General features: G+C 39.8%; 1 protein-coding gene across 2 annotated transcripts in view; it reads right to left on the bottom strand.

Annotated features, from left to right (window-relative positions):
• DENND2C (DENN domain containing 2C) overlaps positions 1-24,184 on the bottom strand; it is a 90,699-nt gene extending 66,515 nt beyond the window's left edge. For both annotated transcript variants that reach the window (XM_049616518.1, XM_049616519.1), the window contains exon 1: positions 24,082-24,184. The gene's annotated coding sequence lies outside the window, so the exon portion shown is untranslated. The remainder of the gene's footprint in view (positions 1-24,081) is intronic.
• Positions 24,185-26,377: the final 2,193 nt, after the last annotated feature.

The following is a 26,377-nucleotide window of genomic DNA, read 5'->3' as shown; positions in this document are numbered from 1 at the left end:
GACTGCATTTGAAGACAGTCTTTCAAAATGTAATCAAGTTAAAATAAAATCACTAGAGTGGGCCCTAATCCAATATAACTGGTATCCCTATAAGAAAAGGAATTTGGGACACAGACACAGAAAGAAGACCATGTGAAGACACAGGGAGAAGACAGCCATCTATAAAGCCAAGGAGGGAGGCCCCAGAAGAAACCAACACCTTAATTTCAGACATCTACCCTCCAAAAGTGTAAGAAAATAAACTCCACTGTTTAAGTCACTGAGTCTGTGGTACTTTGTTATGGCAGCTGAGCTGACTAATACAAAGGGTTATAGGAGTTGAAAAAGATAGCTCACCACAATACCTAGGAGCCAAAGAAAGAAGAGCTTTGTGGACTGAATTGAAATACTCATCTGTGAATTCCATTCACAACTAAGCAAAAGTTTCTGCTGAAATCTGGCTGGTGTATTTCCATCTTCTCCAAAGTCTATGGACTATATTTGCAAACTAATTGGTCAGTGTTAAATTATTTACATTTTTAACAAACTGATTAAAAATCCATTGGAACTACTTTGAAAGGTTTTATTTTATTTAAAATTTTTTTTTAATGTTTATTTATTTTTGAGAGAAAGAGGGAGAGAGACAGAAAACAAGTTGGGGAGGGGCAGAGAGAGAGGGAGACACAGAATCCAAAGCAGGCTCCAGGCTCTGAGCTGTCAGCACAGAGCTCGATGCAGGGTTTGAACCCATGGACCACGAGATCATAACCTGACCCGAAGTCAAACGCTCAACCAACTGAGCCACCCAGGTGCCCCAAGATTTTATTTTTTTAAATGTTTACTCATTTTGAGTGGCGGGGAGGGGCAGAGAGAGGGGGGACAAAGGATCCAAAGCCAGCTCTGAGCTGACGACCGTGAGCCCGATGCGGGGCTTGAAGTCACGAACTGTGAGATCATGACTTCAGCTGAAGTTGGATACTTAACCAACTAAGCCACCCAGGTACCCCTGAAAGATTTTAAAACAGACCAGAAAATTGTTTCCAAGGGTCCTAAGTGTACAGATATGAGGCTTTTATAGATGACATACATCCTTTGTTTTGGGCAACAATAAATAGCAATGAAAACACTTCCAAACACCAAATCCTCTCTCTAAATCATGAGATTCTTCAGAAAAACAACAGATTTCTCATTGATTCTTAAAACATCACTTTTACCTTGAAGGGATATATTGAATGTGTCTATATTTTTAAAAATTTCTGCCAATAACCAATTGTTATTACAGAAACCCAACAATTCTGGAACTTTTCTACTGGTAAAGGAAATGTTTTAAACTTTTAAACTTTCAACTTCTAAACTTTTAAAAATACTTCTCCATAACAAAGAAACTACATGAAATACAAATTCTTTTTTTTTTTTTAAGTTTATTTAGAGAGAGAGAGAACAAGTTGGGGAGAATCAGAGGGAGAGGGGGACAGAGGATCTGAAGCGGGTTCTGTGCTGAAAGCAGAGTCTTGATGGGGGGGGCTCAAACTCACCAACCACGAGGTCATGACCTGAGCCAAAGTCAGATACTTAACTGACTGAGCCACCCAGGCACCCCTGAGATACAAATTATTTTCAAGGCTATTGTTCATCCTATTCTCAAAGGATTGTGATGATTCTACCATTTAAAATATAATTTGTAGGGATACCTGGCTGGCTCAGTCAGTGGCATGTGTGACTCTTGATCTGAGGGTTGTGAGTTAGAGCCCCACTTTGGGTATAGAGATTATTTAAAAATAAAATCTTAAGGGGAACCTGGGTGGCTCAGACGGTTAAGTGTCTCACTTTGGCTCAGGTCACAATTTCACAGCTTGTGGGTTCAAACCCTGCGTTGGCCTCTGTGCTGACAGCTCAGAGCCTGGAGCCTGCTTCGGATTCTGTGTCTCCCTCTCTCTCTGCACCTCCCCTGCTTGCATTCTGTCTCTCTCTCTCAAAAATAAACATTTAAAAAATTTAAATAAAATATAATTTTTAAATCTACCTACTTAGACACACGTAAGCTGGACACATAAAAACTGCTATGTGTTGCAACAGGTAAAAGTAAACAGAAAGTGAGGATGTCACTGTCAACTCCTTTTTGCTGGGGGATGAGCACTCTTTCCCTGGGGATTAATCCCATAAATGAACTCTGACAGGAGTGAAGGCATCAGTGTCAGTCTGTATATTAATTTAGTACAGCCTAATTTACTGCTTTTTTAGATGAAAACTGATACAAAAACAATGCTAATGCTCTTTTCATCTCAGTGTATCACCTTGTGCACCTGTAGAAGACCATGAGTACAGAGTAAAGTATTCCAACTTACACGTGTATTACCTTTAAAGTTTACCATTTTACACAAGTAAACTGAGAATATTCAGGGGTCTGCTAAAGTAACCAGGCGACCAAAAGTTTTATGAGTATGAAATGCAAACAACTCTTTCCTTTGAAACTCAGGGTGCAGAGAAGATGTAAGACGTATTTTCCTCCACAGCTTTATTGAGGTATAACTGACATAGGAGATTGTGTGAGTTTAAGGCGTACAACGTGATTTGGTAAGTGCATATACTCTGAAATGATTATCACAATAAGGTTAGTTAACACATTCATCAGCTCATTACTATTTTATTTTGTATCGAGAACATTTAAGATCTACTCTCTTAGCAACAGTATTGTTAACTACTCACCAAGAATTGTCTTCTGAAAGGTGCAAAATACATGCCTACAGAGGTCATTTACATCTGGACAGTCTTAGGCTTTTCCCAAATGACAGGGAAACACAAAAGAAGCCTGGGGGAGCAGGGGACACATGCACTAGAGGCTGGAAGAAAGAAGAATGCGATTTGAGAAAAGCATTCCTCCGTCTACATTTCAAGGAGGCTGCCAATCAAATTAGTAGCTGTGCTTCTGTTGCAGCTAGACTTCAATCCAGTGTTCGGTCAATAATCTAGTTTAGAGCCAAGCTAGGTATGGTTAATTGTATACTGTACCATATCCAGAAATGTACCAGTCCTAAGAGGCTGTATGGGCCCCTGGTAAAACAGGCCTTAAAGTAGAACTAAGCTCCCAAACCAACATCTTAAACCATGAAGTTAGCCAAGTTTATATCAGAGCTTACAGAGAAATTCAAAATCCCTAGGAGTGTAGAAGCAGGCTCTTCAGCTAACCATACCTCTTAGAATTTAGGAGACAATTCGGATTTCCAAAGAGTTACTCTGGAGCACAGATACCAATAAAGAGTTGGATTTAGATTCACAGGAGCCAGGAGTGCTGTGCGCACTAAAAGTCCTTACCCAATTCTCATATCAGGAGTACAGGGACCAAGCTCCCAGCAACTCTTGCCTTGTCCTATTTGTCTCCTTTATAAACCTCAAAACCTCTTTGGGACGCACCTTCAATTTGTGCTATGAAAGGTGTAAAAATGCTACAGTTGAAGATGAAACACAGGTGTAGCAAAACAGAGCAAAATAGAGGTGTAGATGTTAGAGGTAGCAAAACAGAGACATAAAAGTATTGTTCTGCCTACAGAGGATGACAACAGTTTAATTTATACAGTTGGCACTCCACTCACCAAAACTCGATTATGACTATCTAGTTGACCCACAATATGATAATGCCCTGCTCAAATCTAGTATTTGTTCAAATCTAATATTCTGTCCAACTTTGTCAAGCCATTTCATCGGCTTCTACGTCATGCCTTCCTGCTATGTTTGTGAAAAGAATGCAAACTAATTTTCTTACAGTAGACCCCCTGTTATAACACATATGTTAATTAGTACACTGTTGAGACCACATCTTTGGACTGGAACATAATACTAAATAGAATACTACTGTAATGCAGTTAGCCTATAAAGTAATGTTTTACCAAATACATTTGAAAGATACTCAACTAAATTTACCAAGGAAAATAAGAAAAATAAATTTAGAAAGATACTTTGAAAAAAATACGTAATATAATCCGTAAGTTTTTTTTTCTTTTCATTTTTTAAAAATTTAAATCCAAGTGAGTTAACATATAGTGTAATAATAGTTTCAGGAGTAGAATTTACTGATTCATCACTTACATTTGACACCCAGTGGTCATCCCAAAAAGTGCCCTCGTTAATGCCATTCACCCATTTAGCCCATCCCCCCCCCCAACACCCTGCCAGCAAACCTCAGTTTGTTCTCTGTATTTCAGAGTCTCTTATGGTTTGCCTCCCTCTCTGTTTTTATCTTATTTTTCCTTCCCTTCCCCTATGTTCATTTGTTTTTTGTTTCTTAAATTCATAATCCCTAAGTTTTAAAAGATATCTTCCAAATAAGCTAATGATATGATTTGTTATTCACACCACTGCTCCTGTCCCATAAAGAATGCTGTAGTAAGTCAACAGGAGAGTATTCAGTGTCACTAATAGCATGACTGACGTCAAAGCAGTCCTCTCTAATTTAGTTCTTATGTCTCTTATCAGCAGGAGAACTTAATTACCACAACCCAAATATTTTCAGCAAATGTAAAGAGAAAAAAATCCAGGTGGCACAGAAGAGGTATCTTTGCATAGTGATGTGATATTTTATTTTATTAAAAACAATTTTTTTTTAATGTTTATTTATTTTTGAAGGAGAGAGAGAGAAAGACAGAACATGAGCTGGGGAGGAGCAGAGAGAGAGGGAGACACAGAATCCAAAGTAGGCTCCAGGCTGTCAGCACAGGGCCCGACACGGGGCTCAAACTCACGAACCAGGAGATCAGGACCTGAGCCGAAGTAGGACACTCAACCGACTGAGCCACTCAGGCACCCCAGGTGATGTGATATTTTAAATGATCATTATTATCACTTATTAAATGTTTCAGGTGCCAAGCATTGTGCTTAGTACCTACATGCATTATTACATTTGATTCTCACAGCTCTGACAAATAGTTATTATTACCCCCCTTTTGTAGATGAGGAAGCTGAGACTGAACAGGTTCGGTATGTTACCCAGGTAACACAAACTTAGTTCCGCTTTACTCCAAAGCTTCTGCATTTAACCAGTACGTATTACTTGTTTGTGGGCAGACATAACAATAATATCAGCTAATATAACAGGATGTCAAATGCAACTTTTCCTGTCCTCTCAGAGTTTCAGCAGGGGCCTCAAAGGCCAAGATCAAAACAATAGGAGTCCAACACTTCCATATTCTAAAGAGAAGTGCAAGGCTTATGAAGTAGGGCAGCCCCAAACCGGCTGTGTTAACATCAGTTCATTACCCTTGTCAAAACTATGTAAAAGGAATTATAATTAGTTAGTTGTAAGAGTTACAAGGGACAATACAAAGAACTTCTTTAAAGAAATTGGGCGGTGTGTGTTTCCTTGCCTCCTAAGGGAAAAGGGGGAGGTTCTTCCTGCCCACCTCACACTAAGGGACTGGAAGCTTAAGATAATCACTCAAAGTGCTTAACTTCTACCCAGAATAGGAGAAACACAGGGATTGGTATCCACCCCTGCTGAGCGGGATAAAAAATGTTGGTTCATAGCTAAATTTTAAAGGCTGCTTAGGTACAAGGGTCAAATTAAATGTTTCAGCAGAAGAGGAAGTTTTATAAAATGACACAGTGTGAAAAATTACATATAAAAGTAAGTTTAATAACATGAAACTTTACAATTTCATTAAATTAATGCAATGTTAGTAACCATCCAAATAATTAAGTGGTTTATCTTAATTTTTTGATCTAATCATCCTTTTCAAAACTTCCTCTAAAGAAATAGCTGTCCCAAACTAGAACTAGTATACTTTACAAATAGCTTCAAAATAGCTTGTTTTATTATTATTATTATTATTATTATTACTTTTAATGTTTATTTTGAGAGAGAGACAGAACGCGAGGGCAGAGGGGCAGAAAGAGAGGGAGACACAGAATTCAAAGCAGACTCAAGGCTCTGAGCTGTCACCACAGAGCCCAATGGGGGCGCTTGAACTCACAAATCGTGAGATCATGACCTGAGCCGAAGTTAGAAGTTTAATGGACTGAGCCACCAGGTGCCCCCAAGTAACACAGTTTTTACATCACAAACTAAATCTTGGCTAAATTCTTAGCAAGACACTGGAAAATAAAGATAGCAAAATTCTTACTTCCTATAGTGTTCAAAGGTTGGGAAAAAATTCCAGAAAGTAAAAAGAAACATTTTTTTTAAAGTTTTAAATATCATAAAGTACTACTACCACTTTTTAGAAATTTTGAAAATAGAGAAAATGAGAGGAAAATACCTGTAAGCTTACCATCTCCGGTAATCACTAGTATATTTTAGTATATTTCCTGTCTTTTTTTTCATAAGCACATTTTTATATAGTAGCAATTATAGTATATATGTACTCGTATCCTGCCTTTTTTAGTGTTATATAAACAATGTACTTTTCAAGGATTTAAAACTATAGACATAACAGGCTCTCCTAAAAACGTACATTCATATCCCCTGAACAATGTAACTTCCTATCTTATTCTAAAGCCAAAAAGCCAGAAGACAGATTTCTCGAGTTTGCAATTCATCCCAAAATTATACATTCAACGGATATTTTATCTCACTTGACAATATAAAAGCAACACAAAGTACATTCACATAGTTATTAAACATGTCTCCTATTCCTCAAATTACCATTAAAAACACACGAAGTTTTAGGTCTGTAATGTATGAAACCCTCAGGCCCAAAAATATCACTTAGAAGCAATCATAGTTACTACTCTTCCCCTTCTCCTCCTGGCCTGTTCGGAACTAAAGGGTCAGGGGGAACTGAGTGTGAGGCAGGCATCCATGCCTGATGCTAAGGAGCCACATCAGAGCAGAACCGGGGGTGACAGCACCAGAGCTTGGGGAGTCAGGACAGCATGCGCATAGGAGGGTTGTTGGTGTAGCAGACAGGGCCTGAACAAGGTCAAGAGGCCAGGCCCTGCAGATGTTAACGCCTGAGCAGAATGAGGGGGCAGCCAGGCTGATGAGTGGCCGGGGTGGACTGTCAGAGCCAGGGCTGGGTGAGGAAGTGGGGGCAGACTGGCACGGAGTACTGACAAATGAACCTCAGGCTGGGTTTCAGCCTGTCAGCTGGGTGCCTATGCGTAACAGACAAGCCACTCAAACAGAACACCTTGACCATTGAATACAGGCCTCCCCACCATCTGAAAATAGGGCATTTCTATGAAACCTTTCATAACCCAAATTGGCATAAAGTGAAAAAGTAATTACCATTAATTTATACGGAAAATTGTTTCAGCTTTCCCAGACCCCCCAAAATAGCCTCTCTCAGGATTCCGATACCTTAGCACACATCTTGCTAACAGATGCACAAAATAAACTGAGCTAAAGTATAGATGCTGCTCACAGATGCAGTTCAAAGCCATGGTGGCTGATGCTGAGATGCGGAGTGTAGTTCCAGGGGCAGGAGCTCCGCGGAGACACTCTGAGTGCGTCTATAATAGCTCAGTTCAATGCAAAATAAATGCTGAACGCTACTTTCACTTTTTGCCTTTCTTTGTGGCAGTGAATGTCCTCTTCAGATTTCTTTCAGTTAGCAAAAACAGGGACATAAGTAGATTCCCCGTAAAAGCAAACAGCCTAATGTGAACTTTCAAAAAATGGGAGATACCTACCTGTACCATGCAAGTATTAAAAAGAATGAGGTAGTGGGGCGCCTGGGTGGCTCAGTCGGTTAAGCGGCCGACTTCGGCTCAGGTCATGATCTTGCGGTCCGTGAGTTCGAGCCCCACGTCGGGCTCTGTGCTGACAGCTCAGAGCCTGGAGCCTGTTTCAGATTCTGTGTCTCCCTCTCTCTGACCCTCCCCCGTTCATGCTCTGTCTCTCTCTGTCTCAAAAATAAATAAACGTTAAAAAAAATTTTTTTTTTTTTAAAAAGAATGAGGTAGAGATCTATGTGTAGATATGGCAAAATGTGCAAAATAAAAGTGGGGGAAACAATTTCTCTAGTATGATTCCTTCTCTATACCCTTTTTAAAAAGATATACATATATCTATATACATACCCATCCACAAACAAATGTGCACATGCACACTCACACACACACACCTTGCCATGATGTGAACTGAATATTATATAACTGACTCCTCCTCTGTCCAGCCTCCTTCTCTGATATGGAGTGGGTGGACTAGGCCTTTTCTCTTCCTCAAAGTGAACGAAAGGGGTAGTTAGGAAGTGATCATCTTACCATCATTTGGATTTTCTCGGTTCAGTATGAGGTCAGTTCTGTCAGTAAAAGTTTCATCATCTTCACACCGATACTTTTTATACAATCAGACCATACTTTAAACATTTTTTTTTGTACTGTTTTTGTCACACCATGACTCAGTGTTTTGGAAGATTAAATTTTATGGGCGCTGCTTATTGCATTATAGTGGATAAGCAAGAAATCATCAACGATGAGACCAGCAAGGACTTGAAACAAGTTTTTTACTCTCCACTTTATAACTTTATAATGCTTGAACCTTTTTTTTAAACTGGTATTACATACTTTTGTTGTTGTTTTTTAATGTTAAGACAGGATCTATTTGGATGGTACAAAAATGGCTCTTTTCAATTGTATTCTTGGGGCGCCTGGGTGGCTCAGTCGGTTAAGCGTCCGACTTCAGCTCAGGTCGTGATCTCGCGGTCCGTGAGTTTGAGCCCCACGTCGGGCTCTGGGCTGATGGCTCCGAGCCTGGAGCCTGCTTCAGATTCTGTGTCTCCCTCTCTCTCTGCCCCTCCCCCGTTCATGCTCTGTCTCTCTCTGTCTCAAAAATAAATAAACTTAAAAAAAAAAATTACATTGCATTCTTTACATTTTTCTATACTAAATAAAATCTTAATGCTTTTTTAAAAAAATGAACACACATAATATTGCAGAAATATCACTTCTAATAATTTATCCAAGGGAAGTCGCTGAAATTCACAAATATATATGAAAGAGTGTATTTAGATTACTGTAAAATGGAAAATGAATTTCTAATAGGGACTATCATTAAATGTATGTACTGTACATTAGATGTACAATATTATGGCAAACCCATAGACTGAAATACTATTAAGTTATACCCTGTTCAAAATCTATTAAGTAAAAGAAAAATGTTATAAAAGACTGTGCAGTATAATTCAAAAATCTGTATGAATAAATACATAAAATTTAAAAGTAAACATGGATATATACCAAAATGTTAACAGAGATTATCTCTAAGTAATAGAACTATGGTGAGTTTTCTTTTGGTTAATCTTTACTTTCAAATTTTTTAATTTTAGTTTTTAGATGTTTATTTTTGAGAAAGAGAGAGAGAGCATGCAAGCAGGGGAAAGGCAAAGAGAGAGGGGTACAGAGGATCTGAAGCAGGCTCTGTGCTGACAGCAGAGGCTGAACTCACAAACCACAAGATCATAACCTGAGCTGAAGCTGGACACTTAATCAACTGAGCCACCCAGGCGCCCCTGTATTTCTAATTTTTAAAAATAAACATAAATCACTTGTACAACATTTGTTTCAAAAAAAAAGATAACTTACTTTTAGAAGATTCATCATATATGTTCTGAACACCTACTTCATATAAGGCATTTTGGGAATTAAAACAGCAGTAACAGCAGTTGAGCTTTATTAAGTAACTATTATATGCCAACCATTTCAGTCACTTTATATCGATTTTTGGAGCACCTCTTTGAGGTAGTATATCAGTTAGGATTAAGTTTGTGTACAGATTACTTAAAAACTGAAAATGGCAGGAGCTTAGCCAATGTTTTTAAACAAAGAGACGTCTGTTTCTCTCCACTTAAAAAAAGAGAGTGGCACCTGGCTGGCTCAGTTGGTGAAGCACACAACTCTTGATCTCTGGGTTGTGAGTTCGAGCTCCACGTTGGGCATAGACTTACTGGAAGGAAGGAAACGAGGAAGGAAGGAAGGAAGGAAGGAAGGAAGGAAGGAAGGAGAGGAGAAAGGAAGGAAGGAAGATGAGTAGCAGCCTAAGGTGCCCCAAGGTCCTTGAGCTCCAATGCTTCTGCTATGCCATCCCCAACGCATAGCTTCTATCTTCACAATCACTTCATAGTTCATATGAGCTGTTAGAGTTCCAGCTATTACACGTGCATTCCAGGAAGTAGAAAGGAAAAAAGGCAGCTCTATTAAAGCAGCATTCCTGAAAGTCTCATATAATGCTTTTGCTGATTGCCCACTGACCAGGACTTAGTCACATGTACTAGATACATGTGAGACTGGGAAACATAATCAGTAATCTTTTTTTTTTTTTAAGTTTATTTATTTTAAGAGAGAGATAGAGCACGAGTTGGGTAGGGGTAGAGAGAGTGGGGAGAGAGAGAATCCCACACAGGCTCCACACTGTCAGCACAGAGTCCAATGTGCGGCTCGAATCCACAAACCACAAGGTCATAACCTGAGCCAAAACCAAGAGTCAGACGCTTAACCGACTGAGCCACCCAGGCACCGCAATCATTCATCTTTTTATCCTGCAATGTGCCCAGCCAAAAAATTGACTTCTGTGTCTTAAGAGAATGGACATTAGAGTTGGCAAAAAATCTGTGCCACAGGCAGGTATTATTGTCCTCATTTACAGACAGAAAACAGAGGTGCAGAGCCACGTGGTTAAGTGACAGAGCCATACTCTGAAACCAGTCTATGTACCTTTCACTCCATACTATATCCCATTAGAAAATCATACACATGAAAATAAAATACAAACACACTTACAGGACATTTATATATAATTATAGGCAGTTTATTATTAAATGAAATTTGACAGATGAGAAAGCATCTACCAAAAGAACAAAACTGAGAGGCATTTCTGACAAATAGAACAACCATAACAAATATTTCTTTCTTTTTTTTTTTTTAAAGTAATCTCTTCACTCAACGTGAAGCTGAAGCTCATGACCCCGAGATCAAGAGTCGCATGTTGCACCAACTAAGCCAGCCAGGCACCAGACCAAATACTTCTGGAGCACTTATTATGTGGCAAGAGTGTTCTAAGATGTGTAAATTTTTTTTCTTTTTTTTAGTGTAACATATATAAAGCACATAAAGTCCACTAATCCTAAGTGTACAGCTCAAAGAACTTTTACATATGAATACCCTGTGTAACCACCACCCATCACACCTCAGGTTCCTTGGTGTCCCTTTGCAGGCAGTAACCATCCCCCAGAAGGAATCACCCATCTGACTTCAATCCACGGATTAGTTTTGCCTTTTCTTGAATTTCATTTAAACAAAATCATACAGTAGTATTATTTTGGTATGGTTTCTTTTGTGCAAAATAGTATCTGTAGGATTCATTCATGCTATTGTATATAACAGTAGGGGTTCTTTTTTCCCCTTGCTGAGTATTATTCCATCTAATAGAAACACCAGCATTTATTAATTCATTCTCCTGTTGACAGACATAAACATTTGTTCCCAATTTTGACTATTATGAGGAAAGCTCTTATAAACATTCTTCTATGTGTCTTTAATGTATATAGTCACTTATTTAAATCTCTTGGGTATTACCTAGAAGTAGAATTGCTGGTTATAGGGCAGACATACACTTCACTTTATTTTTTTTAATTAATTAATTAATGTTTTAATTTACATCCAAGTTAGTTAGCATATAGTGCAACAATGATTTCAGGAGTAGATTCCTTAACGTCCCTTACCCATTTAGCCCATCCTTCCCTCCCACAACCCTCTGTTTGTCCTCTATATTTAAGAGTCTCTTATATTTTGTCCCCCTCCTTGTTTTTAGATTATTTTTGCTTCCCTTCCCTTGTGTTCATCTGTTTTGTATCTTAAAATCCTCACATGAGTGAAGTCATATATTTGTCTTTCTCTGACTAATTTCATGTAGCATAATGCCCTCCAGTTCCACCCACATAGTTGCAAATGGCAAGATTTCATTCTTTTTGATTGCCGAGTAATACTCCATTGTGTGTGTGTGTGTGTGTGTGTGTGTGTGTGTGTGTGTGTGTATACATATAGCACATCTTCTTTACCCATTCATCCATCGATGGACATTTTGGCTCTTCCCATAGTTTGGCTACTGTCGATCATACACTTCACTTTAACAGACACTGCCAAAGACCTGTCAAAGGGGGTTGTACCAATTTACACCCTCCCTAGTAGTGTATGAGTTCTGGCCACTCCTTCATCTCACCAGGACTTAGATTATTAGGCTTTTTGATTTTAGCCATTCTGTTACGTTGTGGCATCTCACTGTGGTATCCGTGCAAACTTTACAAACTAATTTATTTCTTACCATACCAGGCCACACATCCTTTGTCACCACAGAATCATAATTTATTTTTTTAAATGACTTTTGTAGGTCAACACGTTCTGTTGGCATCAAGCATTATACACTCTAAAAATATTACTAATCCAAAACAGGTCAGTTCTAGGACATTCTAGGTCAGTCCTCTTCTATCATAGATGGCAATTTAAGTCATAAATGTAGATAAAAGATGGAAGAAAATACCAGGAGTGTGTAGAGTTGTGGAAGTCAAAGGAAGAGAATCCTTAAACAGAAAAGAATGGTCAACACTGACAGATACACCATCAAAAGGTCAAATAAGGTAAAGATTTGAGTGTCTGTAGGTCATAAGAACTTGGGTAAGTGCAGGTTCAGTGGCATGGCAGGGGTCACAGTGAAGTGAGAAGTGGGTGGGAAAAAATAATGCAAACAGCAACTGCAGCCAATCCTTTCAAGGGGTTTATCCAGGGAGGCAAGTGGACAACAGAGTGATAGCTGAACAGGAATACGGGGCTCAGGAAAGCCTTTTTTTTTTTTTTTTTTTTTTTTTTTTTGGACAGAGGAGAACTAAGCTTGTTTAAACAGTGGTGGAAAGGAATCAGTAGAGAAGAAACAAAGGTCTGAGAGCAAACCCCAAGAGCGAGGCAGGGTGTGGCATCCAACTGGAGCTGCAGGGATTAGCATTTGTCAGGAAGAAGAACAGTGCTTCCCTGAGAACAGAAGGTAATGAGGAAAGAAAGGTAAGGATGCAGGCATATATGTAGGTGTAGGGGCCGTACGCTGATGAACCTCTCCTCTGATGGCTGCTCTTTTCTCTTTGAGATAACAAGGGCGATTATCTGCTGGGAGTAAAGTGAAAGATGGAAAAACCGAGGGTAAAGAAGGTTTAAGATAGGTGTGAAATTGAAAAAAAAGAAGCAAGAATCTACAGGTTCCCTAAGCAGAGAGTTTGTATGTATGTATGATTTATGCATATATGTATGTATGTACGTATTTGCCAATGACTATATCACTTTATTCTGTATCCCAGTAAAGCAAAAGTCTCAAATGGGAGGTAAGCAGAGAGTTTTTCAAAAAGCAGAGGTAGGAGCTAAACCTTTGAGAACATGAATCATGATTAGAAACTGTAAATGAGAAGAAAAGACAGAACCAGATAAAGAATGGGCAAGACTGGGGAGAGCTAACAGAACCAGGAGAATGTGGATCACAGACAGGATGGGAGGAAAATGTCCTAAAAAGAAGAGGAAGAGGCACATCAGTGTTTTATAAGTAAGGAGACTAACGACTGAGAAAGGTCCTTGTTTTTGATGACAGGGCATTAAATAAATGGTGTCAAAGGGATGGTAAGGACAGCTAACAGCTAGCTACAGCTTATGAAGACAATCAGTGAGCAAACGAATACAACATTTTTTTGTAAAATTGGTGAGAAAAAATAAAAACAAAAGGGGGCAAGCAACCTCAAACACAATAGTTTAAAGTTGGGGAAAAAAGCCTATACATGCTTTTAAATTGCAGCAAAAACAAACAAACAAAACAAACAAACAAGATCCACAAAGGATGAAGACATGGAAGAGGTTTGAGGCACGTTAGGTCTCATGGAAGAAAGAGGCTTAAGAGTCTGAGAAGGATGGCAGCTCTTACAGAACTGGGAAAAAGACAAGAAAGTATGTATAGTGTAATGAAGGCTCAGACCAAGAAAGGTAAACTTTCTCATACCAAGTCAGTAAATCTTGCTCATGGTGTACCAGGCTGTAATCTATGAAAATAAAATAGCCCGGCCATTTTAGAGAAGAAGCCTGGCTACTTGAGGATAAAATCTTTAAGAGCTACTCAACAACAAGGTGGATAGTTAGTAGATTAATGGCTGGACATTTGATTGAAGTTGGATAGCATGATTCATAGAGGGTCTGGCCTACGTGACTCTTCATCTCTCTCCTAAAGCTGGGCACAAGAGTGAACAAAATAGACTAGTGCCAAAGATAGAAAAACTAGTCATTTTCTCCACTCAGGGGAATGACTTGCCTCTCGGTGTAAATAATGGAAGATCAGTGGAGCCAAGGAACCCGGTGATATGATGAGGGCAAAAGTGAAGTCTCGGGTACTGAGTGAAGGAGAGGCATGTTTGTGGGGAGAAATTAGGTTTGAGGAAATTAATAAACACAAGGAAACAGGAACATATAACATCAACAGAGGAGGAGATACAGCAGGTGATTGTAATTTTTCTGGGGAGGAACGAATGGAAAATCAAAAGGGGATCATCTACCGGCAGGAACAGCAGAAGTGCATGTCGGTCTGGTTTTACAGAACATACACACACACAATTGCCAAGGTTCTTTAGCCTGCTTAGTGAGAGAGGACTGCCTATTCAATCAAGTCCTTCTTAGGCCAGTGTTTCATGAACTGCCCTAACCAAACCCATGGCAAGAAATACATGTTTTGTCATAATACACACACAAACACATGCACACACACACACACCTGAAATAGAAGTTTCACAAAAGAATTACCATATGATAAAGTAAAACATAAAGTGAATATCAAATATTATGTTCCCATTATGCAAAAACATTTAAAATTCCAAAATAAGTAATATAAAATAAATTATATATAATATAATATAATATAATATAATATAATATAATATAATATTGTATAAAAAATATACAATTAACAAAGATCCAATGCAATGCAGTGGGTGACTTTTCCTGTTCATAAATTAATTCCAGTCTGGAAAACACAAAGACAATGCTACGTACTTATCAGGATCACTAGAGTCTTTTATTCTTTTGTTTTGTATTGGGTCAGGGTTGAAAATCCTCCTTGAAACAATGAGTTGATGTGAATGGCAAAAATAGTACTACATTCTTTCTACTTTGTAATTGAGAAATGTATTATTTGGTCACAATACAAAATGATGATAAGTAAAGCAATGTCATAGACTCATTCTTCAGAGTAAATGAAGAACTAAGCCACAAGAAGTCATTTTCTTGACAAACTGAAAGTATAGTACAACTTATAATATCAGTGATTCCATCGCTCTGGACTGTGATATCTGTATCTCACTCTAGCCACCTCATCAGCATGATGAAATGTCCCATAATGGCATAGAATGGGGGTATGTCATCACTAAGAGGTGAAGTTTTAATTTTCAGCTGATATATCATCAAAAATCATAAACACAACATCCATGAATTCTAGATGAATACTTTTTTCCAAGATGTATGTAGCCATTTTTCTCTTCCGCCACTGATAGACAATGAAATAAAACAATAATGAGTCTTTTCCAGGAAAGGTCCATGAATAAAAAGGAAACTGTGATCATTTTACATTTTTTTCTTTGAAAATATTTGGAAAGGTTTACTGAAAAGTCCAGTATGTTATGTTTCCAAGAGTCTTTTTTAATTTTAAAGATGTTTAACTTTCATTTGCAACATTAATACAAATACAGAGTCTGTCATTTTAGTCAGGTTTTGCACATTTGATAAACCCATATTTTAAATAATCTTCATTAAAAGTCTTAGACTGTTTCTCAATTCACTATTTTCTCAACATTTTTGTACATCCAAATGCAGCTATTGAACATGTTTCTGTATTCTTTACTTCATGCTTTCTTCTTCTAATAGCTAAGTAATAAATTCTAAGGACAAATGGATCTCATTTTCTCTTAAATTATCATTATCACTGAACTCTTAAGAATACTACACTTTAGGAACACATTCAAAGTTCACAAATAAGACTTGGTTAGACAGCATCTCACCATTTTCACCAGAGGCCAATACAGTTCTGCTACATTTTGCTTGACCTTGAATTCTGCTAATCTAAATGAACTGGGTGATGATAACCACTGCGCTATGATCACGCTCAAATGGGCCATTACTTTAGTTCACATAACGTTCCTCTTCTGTTCCATGTTACCCCTTCCAGTTTAAGTAGGGACCAGGGAAAAGACAGTTTGAGTGAATGCTGTTGTAGAGCCGGCTGTGTCATTTCCTTCCAGAAGGTCCTATTATCATCGGCCTTAACAGATTCTTAAATAATCAGAGTACCAAAGAATACAGCTAAATATTTAAACATCGGGGAGCCTGGGTGGCTCAGTGGGTTAAGCGTTTGACTCTTGATTTAGGTTCAGGTCATGATCTCACAGTTTGTGAGTTCAAGGCCTGTGTCCAGCTCTGTGCTGACAACGTGGAGCCTGTTTGGGGTTCTCTCTCCCCCTCCTTGGCTCTCTCTCTCTCAAAATAAATAAATAAACATTAAAAAATTTTAATATAAAACTATGCTTCATATTGCTAAGTAACCAATTAAAACATATTCTAGATAGCTGGTGTTTTTTGTTTTTTTACTTTGGTAGAAAAAAAGCACATCTCTTTTAAGTAAGTAGCTGCAAGAATAATACACACACACACACACACACACACACACCGCAATCTGTCCTAAAATTTAACATCCACACATGGGGTGCCTGAGTGGCTCAGTCGGTTAAGCATCTGACTTCAGCTCAGGTCATGGTCTCACGGTTCTTGAGTTCCAGCCCCATGTCAGGCTCTGTGCTGACTTCTGAGAGCCTGAAACCTCTTTCAGATTCTGTGTTTCCCTCTCTCTTTCTCTCTGCCTCTCTTCTGCTTGTGCTCTGTCTCTTTCTCTCTCAAAAATAAATAAAAATTAAAAAATTAAAAAAAAATAACATCCACACAAAAAAATCCACACGTATGCCATTTCTAACTTTGAAGGAAAATTAATAATTTTCTTCCATGTCCTCTGTTGTAAACATTTATCACTGCTGTAAACACTTCCAAAGTCAGAAATCTAACTTTATTTTTTTTAATCTATCTTTCTTCCTTCCTTCCTTCCTTCCTTCCTTCCTTTCTTTCTTTCTTTCTTTCTTTCTGAGCCAGAGAGAGACAGAGCATGAACAGGGGAGGGGCAGAGAGAGGGAGACACAGAATCCGAAGCAGGCTCCAGGCTCTGAGCTGTCAGCACAGAGCCCGACACGGGGCTCAAACTCACGTACCGTGAGATCATGACCTGAGCTGAAGTCGGACGCTTAACCAACTGAGCCACCCAGGCACCCCAAGAAATCTAACTTTAAAAAAATAGAGCATAAATAATAAACTTTAACTAATATAAGTGGATTAATACTGCCTAAGTCGAATGCTAAAGAGTCCATTCTCAGGCTGCTACCCAGGAATCTAAGACTTATAAGGATAAAAATATTGAATTTCCTTTTCAAAAACAGGGGGTATAAGAGAAACATCTGGGATAGCTAGATGTGAAGAAGTAAGTCCTTTACATTTCCTTCTCTTACCTCACCATCAGTTTCTTAATCTTTCAATCTCACAACCCATTCTAATGCCCATGAAGTGAAGAAAAATTGCATGTTTTCTTTTCTTTAGGATAAAAATTATTTATTTAAGTCAGAGAGGAAAAAGATCAAAGATTCTATCCTGTCTAACCCTCTTGGAACCAGTGCAGGATAATCCTTCAAGTTTTGGTCTTTTATTTCACCCAGTTTTCAAAATCCCCACTTTCACTGAGGCAAACAGATCACCATTTTATTAATTTAGTAAGAAGCACTGAATACTGAAAATATTTTCAAACGTATTTTTGATCCTGGCATTGTCCAAGTTAATCCACTTCTCTGTGTCTCAGGTTCTAAAACAATAAGGGGAATATTTTCCACCTATTCTATGAAAGAAAAGGAGGATGAACTTAAAATTTTCATGGGTTTCAAGAAATGTATTAGAATTTAAAAGCAGGAGGTATAACTCTGAAGAACTTTTTTTATTTTTATTTTTTATTTTTTTTGTTTATTTAAAAAAAATTTTTTAGCGTTTCATTTATTCTTGAGAGAGAGAAAGAGAGAGAGAGAGACAGCACAAGCAAGAGAGGGGCAGAGAGAGAGGGGGACACAGAATCCGAAGCAGGTTCTAGGCTCTGAGCACAGAGCCCGATGTGGGGCTCGAACTCACGAACCATGAGATCATGACCTGAGCCGAAGTTGGAAGCTTAACCGACTGAGCCACCCAGGCGCCCCTGAAGAACTTTTTTTAAAACTAAACTTACAAGGGCGCCTGGGTGGCTCTGTTGGTTAGGTGGCTGACATCAGCTCAGGTCATGATGTCGCAGTTCGTGGGCTCTGTGCTGACATTTCGGAGCCTGGAGCCTGCTTGGGATTCTGTGTCTCCCTCTCTCTCTGCCCCTCCCCCACTCGTACTCTGTCTCCTCTCTTTCAAAAATAAATAAACATTTTTAAAAAGTTAAAAATAAGTAAAACTAAAGTTACAAATCTAAGTACTTAAAAAAACACTCCTTATGACAGGATCAACCAAATGTGGCCCATCACCTGTTTCTGTATGGCCTCTGAACAAAGCCTGGTTTTTACATTTTTAAATGGTTGAAAAAATAATCAAAGAAGTATAATATTCTGTGACATGTGAAAATTATATGAAATTCAGATTTTAGTGACCATAAATAAACTTTAATTGGAACAGAGCCCATGCTCATTCGTTGAAGTATTGTCCATGGTTTTTTATAGCAGAATCACGTAGCTGTGACAGAGACATATGGCCCACAAAGTCTAGTATTTACCATTCTAGCCCTTTACAGAGAAAGTTTGCCACCTTCTCCCTTAAGAGACCATACGTTTATTCTAATGATACTACAAATTAGGAAAATATTTCCGAAAGTCCATTTTTGAAAATGCTTTCAAAGCCATACCACATTCTTTTGAGTTTCCTCAGTGCTGGCAAACCTTCATTCTTTGGGGATGAATATGAATTTTGGAGATGGCTAAGCCACTTGGAGCCAAAATTGAGTAAGGTTGGTTATGAAGATGAATCAACCAACAAACATTTATTAATAATCCATATTTATGGGAAGTGAAGATCTCTTCGGAAAAAAAAGCACTTTCTCTGACTTCCAAGAGCTAACACTTGAGTGAGGGTATAGTCATATGCTTTCATAGGTTTGACTCAAGCTAAATTGGCAATATATGCACAGAAATAGAAAGTACAGAGGAGGAAAAAGAATTCTGTAATAAAACTAGAAGGTCTACATTCTTGTATGGCTGTGAATTTGCTATAAAGTTGTTTCATTTGTTTGTTTGTTTGCTTTAACAAACAGGAACTCCAATAATACCTCAGGTAATACACTTCTGGAATAAATGAGTGACTCTGAATAAGATTTTATTTTACTATTTTATGTTTTTAAGATTTTATTTTGAAGTAAATCTCTACACCCAACATGGGGCCCAAACTCACAACCCTGAGATCAAGAATCGTATCGTATGCTCTACCAACTGCGCCAGCTGGCATTCCCCTTTCAAATAAAATTTTATTTTTAAATTTTTTTTAACGTTTATTTATTTTTGAGACAGAGAGAGACAGAGCATGAACGGGGGAGGGGCAGAGAGAGAGGAAGACACAGAATCAGAAGCAGGCTCCAGGCTCTGAGCAGTCAGCACAGAGCCCGACGCGGGGCTCGAACTCACATACCGCGAGATCGTGACCTGAGCTGAAGTCGGACGCTTAACCGACTGAGCCACCCAGGCACCCCTCAAATAAAATTTTAAAAGAACAGGATTCACTGGGGCACAAACGTTGGTTTAAAACCCATTAAAACCCATCGTACTGATTTATAATCACAATGTCTAACACGAAATTATCATCAATCAATCAATCTTCCGCTCCTGCAAAGGACACCATTTATCCCTGGCCCTCTTCTCTTCTAATTCCACATGCTCTCCCTGAGCAATTTCCTCTGCTCTTAAGGCTTCAAATACCACTTACTGGCTAATTCTGAAATCTGGATCACCAATCTCAGCCTCCCTCCTGGGCTCTGGATCCTCCCGACCCGACATCTCTACCTGAATGCTCCAGACAGACACACCTCAAACTCAACGTGTTCAACACTGAAACAGTGATCTTTCTCTCACATTAAAAAATAAAACAAGTTCTTCTACCCAAGGTTTCCCAAACTAAGAAACTAAGCCATTTACTTTTTCTGTTCACCTTCAAAGCCAATCACTTTTGAGGCCCCTGTAAATTCTACATCTTGACATGTCCTCTCCTCTTCTCTATTACGATTTCCCCACTCCAGGCCCTAACCTCTCTTATCTGGACGATTTCAATAGCGTTAAGCCTTCTAACTTATCTCTTTATCTTCTGCCTCTCTCCATCCCATCCAGCCTCCACACCGTACCACCATATTATCTTTCCTAATTACCTACCATCTTTCGCTGGCTCTCCATTGTCTTTAGAATCGAGTCCAAAGTCCCTAACATGATACAGAAACTCTCCACTGCATGGCACCAGCCAACTTCTTTTTTCTGAGTCCTAACTTTTTATTTAGCTAAATCTGTATGTTGTTTTAGGACACGTCTTGTACTTCACAGTATTAAAACAGCTTTTAACACCATATTCTATAGTGAAACACTTTGCCAAACCGGACAAGTCTTCGTTATTCCCAAGGAGAGTCACTGAAACCCCACACTCACCTCATTTCTAGCAATTTCAGCGACCCTAATGCCACCATAATCAAACTCAGCAATTTTCTTTTTCCAGCTTGGTTCCAGGCACCATCCCCTTTAGCCCAGCCTCTCATCTTCATACACTCTCATCTTTAGGCAATAAACTACAATACATCCCTCACACATACCATAAACTTCCACATAATATTCTTGTTTTCATCCATATCTTCTAATTCCTTCCTCAACTCAGTTAACTGCTATTCATCCTGCAAAGCCAAATTCAAATATGGTATCTTCTCTCTAATCTTCCTCCCTATCACACACAGAATTATTTTCCCTCATCACTATTCCCACTAAATTCTGTCTCAATCTCTGTTATAACTCTTATCACACTGAAATTGTAGGGACTTATTTACATGTCTGCTTATATGCTTTTTTGAAACATTTTTTTTTTTTAAATTTTAGAGAGAGAAAGAGAGTGCAAGCAGGGGACAGGGCAGAGGGGGAGAGAGAGAATCTTAACCAGGCTCCACGTGCAGTGCGGAGCCGGACTCGGGGCTCAATCCCAAGATCCTGGGATCATGATCTGAGCCAAAATCAAGAGTCAGTCATTTAACCGACCGAGCCACCCAGCCATCTCTGGTTATAAGCTTTTTGAAGGCAGGGAAGCATTTTTTTTTTTTCTTAAATCTAACATTTCACTTTTGGTCTGAGAACAGATATTTTAAACTCCTTGTTGAAAAATAATCACCTGTTCTATTATTAAGATAATACCATAATTGTAGTAACTGAGTGACTGAGAGTTTAGAAACAAAAAGAATCCAGAGTCATTCACCAGGGTGGGGGGAAAATGGTCTTATATACAAAGTATAATTAAACTGTAGCTTGGACAAGCTTTCATCTACATCTTGCAATACCAGTTTCTTTCTCTCTCTTTGCTTCTTTTTTGAAGAAGTTCTTTACAGAGAACTCTCTTTTAAATACACATTGGATTTGATTTGTATTCCACTCACAGAATTTGAAACTCAGTATAATGCAGAGGTTGAGATCAGGATTTCTGGAGTCTAACTGTCTGGCTCGAATGCTAGCTTTGCTGCCTAGGCTGTTTGACAGGGGCGTTACTCAACCTCTATGTCTTTCAGTGAGGAGACCAAAATAATGACACCCCTCATGGTGCTGTTTTAAGGATTAAATAAGTAATGCACGTAAAGAATTTAGAACACTGCCTGGCTCAAAGTAGGTCCCAATAAATGCTGACTGATGTTATCATCAGTTTTAAAAACAGCTTTCTTACTACTTATTTTAGCCCACTTGGTAGAGTGCAATCTCCTAGAAGGAAGGAATTATATTCTTCTCATACCCAAATACAATGTAAGTGCTAAAACGGTGCCCTGGAATATAGCAAGTGCTCAATAAATAATGTGACAGTAAGGCTTCAGACCTCCAAAATCAACAAATTACAAATCACAGCAAAATTTATATAGACAGTACATATTTAAACATTTAAAATTGTTTTAAGTAGTTTCAAAACACCTATCTTCCACTGAACTGCTGAAACATAAAACTTTTAAAGCAACACACAAATTATATTCACTGGGAACCTTCCCTCTACTCCATCTGATTTGCTTTTAGTCTCCAGTGGTCTAAAATTCTTGTCTATAAGACACGCTACAGATCATTTAAAATATAATTTCCAGGTTTAGAAAACTGTCTATTGTCACATCAAAAAAAAATAATATTCTTCCTTTATATCTGCATTTTAAAAAATCTATTGCCATACTCAATATTAAAAAAAACCCTAATGAAAGGCCAAGAGGCACAATTACTATATTTCCAGGTTTCTACCTGGGAAACTACTTCAGAACCACCTACAAATATCCTCAGTAAGTCTGATGGTAACAAATTGCTATTCCCTTTTTTTATTTCCGTTCTCCCCCTAAAACCCCTTATACATTCACATATCCATGGAAAAGAACGCAAGTGTCTATAATAAATGTACAAAAAAATACAGCTACATAGTAATTTTGTTTTGAAGGACTTAAATCTTAAAAAAGCAAATGAAAGTCTTGATTTGAAGCCATACTCCCAGCTTACTTTACCAGGTAACTTAAACTAGAACTACTTACCTAAAGCAAAAAAGTAAATTATGTATTCGATTGCTACCTAACTTCATGATAAATAATTCAGTAACAATGTATAGATAATATGTGCTATTCTGGAAAAATTTATTAATCAGTTAAAAATGGACCACACTTCAAGCAATGGCGATTCTGGGGGAAAAAAAAAAAAAAGAGGAGCTTAAACAATTTACGCAGAAAACAAAGATTTAAGACTTTTATCTAAAACACTGGAGGTGAATCATTAGCCTCGGGGTAAAGATTTACATAGTGCCTACTATGTGTCTGGCGTTTAGTAGTTTCTTTACAGAACATGCATGCTGCTGATGCATCAATTACAGTACGTAACATTTACAGACGACTCTCACTCATCTCCTTTGGCTCTCAACACCCCTGGGCGCGAGCGTCCCAGTTTCACAGTTTTGACTGAGGTATCACATGTGTTATGTGGGTCCTGGCGGAGACTCCAGCCCTTGACTCACAATCTAATCATCCTCTGCTATACTAGTTACTCAAAAGTTCTTAGATGTCCCACTGTCCGATTTTAAAATCAAAATCCTACTTGACTTTCAATATTGTGCTCCTCAGATTCTGTTAAGAATCGAAACACACACAAATGTTTAAATTTTTTTTTTCAACGTTTTTTATTTATTTTTGGGACAGAGAGAGACAGAGCATGAACGGGGGAGGGGCAGAGAGAGAGGGAGACACAGAATCGGAAACAGGCTCCAGGCTCCGAGCCATCAGCCCAGAGCCTGACGCGGGGCTCGAACTCACGGACCGCGAGATCGTGACCTGGCTGAAGTCGGACGCTCAACCGACTGCGCCACCCAGGCGCCCCCACAAATGTTTAAAAGTCCACGGTCTCAGCCTGTGGACGTTCAAACTCGCCGGCCAGTCCCGGCGACAGCCCCGCGTTTCCTCCTGGATGGCGCGCTCCCTCTCCCGTCCCTAAGACTGCCGAGCGCCCCCGACCCCTGGTCTCGGGCCCCGAGGTGAGCGGCGGAGAGACGCCTCGCCAGGCTCCGCCACAGCCACCGCGGCCCACCAGCCGGGCTCCCGACGCCAGTCGTCGCCCGGCTCGGGTCCGACCCTCGCGTGTCCCTCCGGGCAGGGGAGGCGCCCAGACTGCGGGGCCCGGCCGACACCTCCGCGCGTCCCGGCTCCCGCACTGCCAGCCCCGCTGCCCCGCTTCCGACGCCCAGCATGCGACACGCACCGCCTCGAGGGACCGAGGCACCCGCCTTAGAGCCCGCCCAGGATTGCCCCGCACCTACCTGCCTTCGACCTCCACGTCGCCCCCACGGCCGGGTTGCGAGGTTCTCGCTCTCTCCGCGGAGGCGCCAGCTCTCGGCGCTAGCACTCGGTGTCGGCTGCGCCCCGCCCCCGCAGGCCCAGTCGAGGGCCCCGCCCCGCCCGGCCGCGGCCCCACCCCGCCCGGAAAAGCCGGGTGCTTATTGGCTCCTCTTCCCACCCTTCACGCTCCGGCCCGCCCCCGGCACCGCCCGGGAACCGTCGAGCGGGGAACCGCCCGCGTTCCAGTCGGCCCGGGGGCCAGAACTTTGTCCCGCGGACCTTACGCGCCCGGACGCCGGCCGAGATCTCAAGCCAAAGCCCCATTGCAGTAGCCGTGCCTGCGGTCCTATTGACCCCACGGCGATGGACCTGAATTTGCATGAAGGTTGACTCTTCACGGCCACCTAGTTTAATCGAGGAATCCAAATGAAACCTCACTCAAGGAAGCCATAAAATTATCTCTTGCCATTGCAGTCCAGTGCCAACTTGAAACGTACACAGATGCAAAAAACGCTCCGAACACCTGAGGTTTGAAATCCCAGAGCAAGGCGCCTTTGATACTCCCAGTGCCTGAGGTCGGCCCCCACGCCCTGTTGTGACACACATGCCTAAGCACTACGCCTGCAACACGCTCACACTCAGGTATGTGCATGGCGCTGTGCCTACTGCGAGCAGCAGCCCAGTTTCACCAAGGCTGCGAGTCAGGATGAGTTGAGCCTGTTTCCCAGGCACTCGCCAACCACACCACCCCACCTCGTCCCTCCCCATTCCACCCCACCCCACCCCACCGCTCCCCACCAGAGCCTCTTGGGTTTGACCAAAATCTTCCCACATCTGTTCACAGAGAGGTACCAAAATAGAAGACTGCCAGAAAGAGGTGTTTGGTTACACATCGCAGATGACTGTCACAAGCCAATTTAGCCAAAGCAGTAAAAGCCGCATATCCCACACCGTTGTGAAACCATGAGTTGTGGACAATGAAACAGGAATTGCCTTCTATAATGGGGGGGGGGGGGTGGAGGAGGGAGAGTAATGACAAGACATTTTTAAAAATCGTGTTTCACTGAGGAAAAAAACGTCAATATATTTTGCAGTAAATTTTGAGCAGTGATCTTTATGGAGTACCCCCCTCAACCCCACCTCCATACTTCTATATTTAGAAAACTTCTCAAACAACTGTCTAAGATGAAATTTTAAGCTAGAATAGTGTGGTTTTAAATTTTATTTCAAAATTCAAATTGATTTCAGAGTTCAAACTTTACATTCAGGAAGATTATGTGGCAAAATGAGGCAGATTGAATTCCAAATCTGGCATGGTTTCTATGTCTGTAATAAATGAATTAACATGTATGTATTCTACTGCCCTCTCATGGGTGATCTGGAGATATAACTAATGGTAGTTAATGCCTTTTAAATCTGAGAATAGAATGTTTAATTTAGCAATCTCTATTATTTTGACAATATAGAGGACAAGGTAGAAATAAAATCAGGTTCTCTAAGGGACTTATAAATACTCAGCAAACAGAAGTTCAACTTCAGAAACCAGGGAGAGGATTCTTATACTAGGGCTAGTATAAACACGCTGTCAGGATCACACCCATGCTTATAGCTACCTGTGTAGAATGTGGAAACATGCAGGAATTTGCCTTTATTTTTGTTTTTCCATTTGAGAAGTCATTACTTCCTGAGGTGTTTCACAAAATGTTCTTTTTCACATTTGTATCCACTCACTCTGTCATTTCACACTGTGAACAACAGGAGAGTAGGAATGAAATCTTATTCTTTACACCTTTGCTGCCTAGAATACTACCTGATACTTGAGCAGTTCATCAGTAATTGTTTATTTAATAAGTTAAATGAACTATCAGCCCAGCCACCAGATGGCAACACAGTTGTACATGTAGAAGGATAGTCTAGCTAATTGGAATTCTACCTGGCCTTGAGTAACAGATAGGTTCCTAAAAAGTTATTTAAAATGTACAGTGACAGCTGGCTATAACTTTATTGACAATTATGTCCTTAAAACTGATCATCTTTGGATAAGATAAATTCTACCTAAGTGTAATAGCTCATAGGTACATATTTTCTATATTGGACGACACCTGTTTTTGTCTAAGAGCATTAGTCTCCAGTTGTATCCCGTCAAAAGGACTTTTCAATGGTCTAAGTGCCTCAAGCAAAGTTCATTCTGTAAACCCAAAGCCTGTATTTCTCCCTGGGGCTCCTGGGTGGCTCAGTGGGTTGGGCATCCAACTTTGGCTCAGGTCCTGATCTCAC

Source organism: Panthera uncia (genome assembly GCF_023721935.1).
Source record: "Panthera uncia isolate 11264 chromosome C1 unlocalized genomic scaffold, Puncia_PCG_1.0 HiC_scaffold_4, whole genome shotgun sequence".
Taxonomy (NCBI): Eukaryota; Metazoa; Chordata; class Mammalia; order Carnivora; family Felidae; genus Panthera; species Panthera uncia.
This window is presented reverse-complemented; position numbering and strand designations above follow the sequence as displayed.